The 7,640-nt window shown below is 41.7% G+C and overlaps 1 pseudogene; it reads left to right on the forward strand.

Moving 5' to 3' along the window:
- Window positions 1-1,225: 1,225 nt before the first annotated feature.
- Window positions 1,226-2,848, forward strand: LOC100348587 (phosphatidylserine synthase 1 pseudogene; annotated as a pseudogene).
- The last annotated feature ends 4,792 nt before the right edge of the window (window positions 2,849-7,640 follow it).

A 7,640-nucleotide genomic window follows, 5' to 3' on the forward strand; every position in this document is an offset into this window, starting at 1 on the left:
ATAATAATAGACAGAATCAAAAAGGAGGGAATGTCCAACATGGGAAGCAGTCCACATAGCATACGCATAGAATGACAATTGCTTTAAGTAACACTCTGACCTCAGAATCAGCCCTTAATGCATTCGGATGTGGCTGAAAAGCCTATGAGAGCATTTCAGACATGGAAAGCCAAGACACCATAGAAAAAATATCCTACATGAAGGATCTCTGTGAGACCCCAGTGGGAAGAGGGGCCATCAAAGAAGTATGTACTTTTCTCTGAAGGGAGGAGAGAACTTCCACTTTGATTATGGCCTTGTCTAAATACTGATGGAGTTTTGGTCACAAAAGGCTTCCATAGCCTTGGCAGGTCATGGCAAGAGCCACGGGTGATCATTGAAATCATAAATAAGAGTGTTAATTATTAAATTAACAACAGAAATCACTGTGTACTAGCTCCTCATGTAGGATCTCTGTCCTTAATGAGTTGTACTATGAGAATTAACTGCAAAACTTGTTCTCAAAGAGTACTTTATATGTTGTATGTGTGTGTGGGTGCAAACTGTTGAAATCTTTACTTACTAAAGAGTGGGTTTTCTGTATATAAAGTTAACTAAAAATGATACTTATTGAAGAATGGGATGGGAGAGGAAGTAGGAGGTAGGACAGGAGTGGGGGTGGGAATGGGGGGAAGAACCATCATATTCTGAAAGTTGTACCTATGAAATTTGCATTCATTAAATAAAAGTTTTTAAAAAATGAAAGCATTTTAGGCAGTGGCTGGAGCACTTAAATATCCAGAACCAAAAATATTTATAAACAATTGCTATGGGACACATTCTCTCTACTAGCATTTTACTGTTATTAACTCTCACAATAGTTAAAGTTAGGTAGTTCAGGATTGCCAACAATCACTGATGAGGAAATTGAGGCACAGAAAGATCTGTAACTTGCCCCAAATCACAAAGTTAGTACATGGTATAGCAAAGAGTTGAACATGAGTAGCATTTAGGTACCTACATGCTTATCTATTATGCATAAAAGAATGTTTATACAATGAGATACATGGATACTTTATATAATCAAGGCCATTTATGGCAATTATATTTCTTAGAAATCAATTTGACATTTAGAAAACTAACGTATTCAAAAAGTAAGAGATCCTTAATTCCTTTCACAATATGTATAAATAATTAAGAAGTTGTGCAGTAGATTAAAAAAAATTGGTATAAAATTTAGTTCAGGGCAGCCCAACTGTCTGGTTTCTCACCCACTGTGGCTCTTGTTCCCTGCAGTCCCAGCTCTGCGGGCCAGGCCACAGCCTCTATGGGAGGACATGGAGGCAGGTCATGGTATTCTGCAGGGGGAACCAGACCCTGAGCAAGGATGATGTGAACTACAAGATGCTTTTCTGGGTGATCAATGAGAAGCAAGTGGAAGATATCACCATTGACTTCTACGGGACACACACCATCACCCTGCTCAGCTTCAGCATTGTCAACCTCACGTATTGTGCCTTCACCAGGGATGACTCTGTTCCAGAAGACAACATCTGGAAGGGCATCCTGTCATTTTTTTTTCTTCCTTATCACCAGCATGTTAGCTTTTCCCAATTGTCTATTTACTAGGCCCCATCCAACGTTATGGCGAATGGTTTTGGGGCTCAGTGTGCTCTACTTCCCGTTCCTGGTGTTCCTGCACTTCTTCAATTTTGAGCAGGTGGAGTGCCTCATGTACTGGCTGGATCCAAACCTTCACTACATCACCAGGGAAGCAGATATCATGGAGTATGCCAAGAACTGCCACGTCATCACATAGGAATGCATCGTCAGCCACTTTGTTATATTTGTGTTGGGCACTGCTGGGGCTGGACCATGAAGGTCCTTCTGATCTGAAGTTATGGCCTATGCTGGACAATCAACACTACCTGGGAGCTGACTGAACTTTCCTCCATGCATCTCCTGCCCAACTTTGCAGAGTGCTTTTGGGATCAGGTCCTCCTGGACATCCTGCTGTGTAACGGCGGGGGCATCTGGCTGGGAAAGTCTAGAGACAGGAATATACCACTGGGCCAGCTTCAAGGACATTCACACCACCACCAGAAAAATCAAATGAGCTGTGCTCCAGTCCACACCGGCCAGCTGGACCTATGTTAGATGGTTTGACCCCAAGTCTTCTTTCCAGAGAGTGGCTGGAATACATTTATTCAGGATCATTTGGCAGCTGAGTTGAATACCTTCTTCCTGAAGCGTATCTTTGTGTTTCGAGCCAGACAGCCATTAAGCTGGTGTAGGACTCTCCTTTTCGGTTGCACCACAGCTCCCACAGTGAGACTGTACTATGTTAACCTCACCAACAAATAGCGCCAGCCCGTGAGAACACAGTGCTGGGTGTTCGGGGTCACTGGTTTCCTGGAAGCTATTCTTTGCCTAAAATTTGGCCAAAATCTCTTCTCTAAGATCCAAATACTCTATGTTGTACTTTGTCTTCTTTGTGAAGCCTTCACCACCTTCCTGTGTATGACATGGTCTGGTATGCAGAGCAGTACGGCCACAGGGAGAAACCTCCTCAGAGTGTGAGGACAACACCTACAGCCCTCACATCTGGCATCACTGGAAAGGTACAAAAGGTTCTAACAACAGCCCACCCAAGCATTCAGGCAATAATGAAAGCCATTCTCCCAGAAGACAGAATTGACATTCCAAGTCAAAACTCACCAATGGAGTTGGGAAGAAATGATAGACCATGGTTAATCAATGATGTCCCAGAGAGTGCCTAGATCCATGAAAGGAGCAGAACTCATTTAGATCTCCCTGTTAAGAGGTTGGAACATTTAGAGCCAATGGGAAGAGAAGTGGGAATGTTGGTGGGGGGGAGTCATTGTGTGAAGAGTGTAAGTCTTGTTTCCCATAGACCTGGCCACAGCAGGTGGATCTTTTCCTGGGGTCCGTTGCCAATCTGGGGTCTGTCTCAAGTTCAGGACTTGACACACTGTTACAAGTAACAATGCAGTTTGTTAGATGGACAAAGGAGATCTTTACTCAGTGTTGCCAAGGGCAGCTCTGCAAAGTTGGGCAGGAGATGCATGGAGGAAAGTTCAGTCAGCTCCCAGGTAATGTTGATTGTCCAGCACAGTACTTGTATGTATTGTGGATGCAATGTCAACATCCACATTCAGACAACACATTAACCAGATGGTTAATCAACGGTCACCAGTTTTTATTCTTATGAATCTCCTTTTCCATTTGATTGATTTGTGTAAGTTCAGGCCACTTTTCCATCTTTTATTTTGTTGTCTTTAAGTTTAGGACACATGAAGTCCTCCAGAAGCTACTGTTGAAATTGAAGGATGGCTCCCCTTCCCTGAATCTAGATAGAAGGGGGAGTGCTCTTGTGTTCTGTCTAGCAACACCAGCCCCCCTTTAAAGACCTTCTGCCGTGTGGCAGGTGCACTGCAGTCTGAGGAAGGGTTGGCTGCCTGCATAGGAACCTGAGTTTCACATCCAAACATGTTTTGTCCCATTGCAAATGTTACTTACCCGGACTGATCTACCATGCACAAAAGCAAACCTATGACAAGGGCAGTGAACACCATGGTGCCTCCCCCAGCCAGGTTCCTGCTACATTTGCTGTTTTCCTTCCTTCGTGTGTGACAGCTGACACTGTCTTTAGTCCCAGGTGAAGTGCTGGTTAGTATTACCTTTCATGCATGCCATGCTCTAGAACATCCTCCCCAGTAGTTCACCACCTCTGATGGATTCCTGTTTGCAATAAAACACATGAAAGCCAGTCAAAAGAAAAAATTAGTTCATGTGTGAAGGCCTGGCATTGTATACAGATGCTTATGCCACCACTTGTAGTGCCAGCATTCCATATTGGAGTGCCAGTTCAAGTCCCAGCTGCTCTGCTTCCCATCCAACTCCTTGCTTATGTGCCAGGGAATACAGCAGAAGATCATCCAAGTACTTGGGCCCATGCCAAAACGGGAGAAATCCAGCTGGAGTTACCAGATCCTGCTTCAGCCTAACCCAGCCCTTGCTTTTGCCTGCATCTGGGGTAGGAACCAGGTGATGGAAGGTCAGTGTGTGTGTGATTCCCTTTTCCTCTCCTTCCCTTCTCTCTGCCTTTCACATAAAGAAATTAAAAAAAAAATCAGAGGTGTGTATCATGCATTTTTTAATTTTACTTAGTTTAGTTTCTATTACTCATTTTCCAAGTAGTTAAATATAAAAATTTAAGATCCAGTAAAATAATCTTATCACTAGATTTCAAATGCTGGGATGAGTGAGAGGGACATCAGACCCTTGTATTATAATCTATACTAGCATCTCCTGAGATTAGCTGAGAAACCCACAGCTCATTTTAGTCCATGAGTTTTTGTCCAGATAGGTCGCTGTTAAGTAATTTGTCCCTGTAATCTGAAAAGTGACTTCAGGTGTGCTCCTTCCAGGAGGGCTCCCATGGGATTGTTCCTGTATTCCTCGCCACACCGTCAGACTTACAGGACAAGAGGTTATTTACACTCTCTCATTGTCTTGCTCCACTTAGTTTCAGGGGGTATTTGTGCTTCTAGGTACCACCTTGGAATTTAAGGAAAATGTTTATTATCATAAGTTGAGCAGAGATGGCTGTCCATCTGAATATATCGTCTTTTTCCATCCTTCCACATTGGGAGGTATGGCCATGTAACTGAGTTTTAGTCAATGGGATATGAGCAGAAATAATGCCACCACCAGATCTGCCCCCGGAAACCACCCACTCTCACACCTGTCTGTCATTTCCCCTTCTATTGTTACAACACAAACAAAGCTCTGAGATTGAAGAGACAAAGCTACAAAAAACTTCGCTTCCAGAATGATGGAGTGGGAAGCCACCATCTGGAACATCCACTAGACCCACTATTGATCAAGAAATTAGCTTTTCTTTTGGGTGAGCTGTTTCTAAATGGTTCTGCTTGCTATAATGGGTTACAGTACCCTAAAATAAACCAATCGAATTAGATATGTTAAAATACTGGTTTTTATTCCGAGAAAATCATGGCTGCATGAACTGTATGTAGGCAGAAAATTAGAACAAAGGGTACAAAGAAAACCAAAGATGAGTAACCCCTGTGAACATTTCAATGCATTACCCCATGACATTTGCTGTTCTGTCAAATGGACCGCATACACAAGGATGGCATGACCTGTTAGGGTCTCAGTAATCAGCTTGAGGTCTACCCCAGATAGGGGAACTATGGTACTTGAAATTGGTTATATTTTAATAGTGAGAACAGATGTTTATTAAATATATACTAGATTCCAGTCCCTGTTCTAGGATGAATGTAATGAAAGACCAATAATCTTTACTTTCAAACAAAAAAGTCAGGGTGAGGGCTGATCAAGTCACCATTTCTCCTAGTGTTTATTTCACTTTAACAGGTTTCCTTTTTGGTGCTCAATTAGTTGTCACCTATCAAGGAGAACAAGTGGTATTTGTCCCTTTGGGATTGGCTTATTACACTCAGCATAATGTTTTCCAAATTCCTAACAGGGATCACTAATACTTTTGGTTGAATACTGTAATGAGTACACACTTCTTCTTAAGTGCTGAAACATAACTGAAAAGTGATCACTGTTAAATGTAAGAGTGGGAATAAGAGAGGGAAGAGATGTGCAATTTGGGACATGCTCAAGCTGACTTACCTCAAACGGTAGAGTTAGAAACATACCAGGGGATTCCAATTCAATCCCATCAAGGTGGCATGTACCAATGCCATCTCACTAGTCCCAGTGATCAATTTCTGTTCACAATTGATCGTAATGATAGGACTAGGAACCAAAGGGATCACAGAAACAAGAATAGTGTCTGCAAATACTAGCTGATAGAATCAAAAAGGGAGAGAATGATCCAACATGGGAAGTGAGATACACAGCAGACCCATAGAATGGCAGATGTCCTAAACAGCACTCTGGCCTCAGAATCAGCCCTTAAGGTATGCGGATCCAGCTGAAAAGCCCATGAGAGTATTTCAGGCATGGAAAGCCAAGACACTCTGGGGGGGGAAAAAAAAAAACAACCTAAATGAAAGATCTCCGCGAGTGAGATCCCAGTGGAAAGAATGGGTCATCAAAGAAGGAGGTACCTTTCTCTGAAGGGAGGAGAGAACTTCCACTTTGACCATGGCCTTGTCTAAATATGATCAGAGTCGGTGAACTCAGGGGACTTCCATAGCCTTGGCAGCTCATGACAAGAGCCTAGGGTGATTACTGATGCCATAAACAAGAGTGTCAATTTGTTAAGTCAACAACAGGAGTCACTGTGCACTTACTCCTCATGTAGGATCTTTGTCCTTAGTGTGCTGTACATTGAGATTTAATGCTATAACTAGTACTCAAACAGTATTTTTCACTTTATGTTTCTGTGTGGGAGCAAACTGTTGAAATCTTTACTTAATGTATGCTAAACTGATCTTCTGTATATAAAGAGAAACGAAAATGAATCTTGATATGAATGGAAGGGGAGAGGGAGTGGGAAAGGGGAGGGTTGCGGGTGGGAGGGACGTTATGAGGGGGAAGCCATTGTAATCCATAAGCTGTACTTTGGAAATTTATATTCATTAAATAAAAATTTGAAAGCAAAAAAAATTTTTTAAAAATAATCTTTACTTTCTCCCAAAATAGAAATACTCAAAGTGACCCCTCTCCTCCACCATGACCCATATCTACTGAGATGGTAGAGCTGGACAGAGGTCTTTACAAGTCTATCATTCTCCACAGCTGTTCTCATGAAGTTAGGAGTGTAGTGCAGTTCTCCTTTCACCACTCCTAGAACACAATGAGTACCCTGAGCACTTGAAATTGAGTTCTCACTTTAAGGCACCTTTCCTTTTCCCACCATCATCTTCACAGAATATTTATAAGATTTGATGATTGTAGGACTCAGATATCTATAAATAAATAAATTTCCAACTGCTTGAAATTCTTCCATGGCCTGCCTCACTTCTTAAACTGTAGCAGAAGAGCACACATTGAAACTGTATTCTTGGCACATGCTTGGATTAATTATACTTTCCTGATTAAATATGCAGAGCAAATTTCAACGTGATCCCAGGTGATACGTTGGGTGTTGAGTTTTCCAAAGTAGTTTTTTACTGGTTTCTCAGTCATCACTCCATCTTGGTTTTAAACATCAATCTATATTGTACAAAGTCTAACCTCAGCTGAGTAAGCTGAAATTGAGAAATGAAAATCAGATTGATTCTCATGTAATGAATATGGGAATTGTGACTTCAATGCTGGAACATCAGAGAACTAAAGGATAGGGGATTTTTAAGTATCTTGAGAATGTTCTTCTTCCAAAAACAACTTGATTTGCAAAGACTGGGATATTTTGAGGTTTCAAGCTATGGGTTAAAGTAAAATCTCAGTGCTCTCAAGTCTGGTTAAACACAAAGTTCTGTCTTAAATGAAATTTCTGGTAACATCAAGCTTTGCATTGCTTTCACCTGAAACCATAATGAGAGAAGTTTTCACATGGACAGAGAAAATTTAAAAATAAACACATGACTCTTGTTTATCAAATAACTACACACATAGGCATTCACACAGGGTGCCAGATCTGCCCAGAACTTAAGTGAGAATCCTGGAAAAAGGTTCAATGAGCCATTACTATTGCTTCA

The sequence above is a fragment of the Oryctolagus cuniculus genome, chromosome 4 (genome assembly GCF_964237555.1).
Source record: "Oryctolagus cuniculus chromosome 4, mOryCun1.1, whole genome shotgun sequence".
Classification (NCBI taxonomy): domain Eukaryota; kingdom Metazoa; phylum Chordata; class Mammalia; order Lagomorpha; family Leporidae; genus Oryctolagus; species Oryctolagus cuniculus.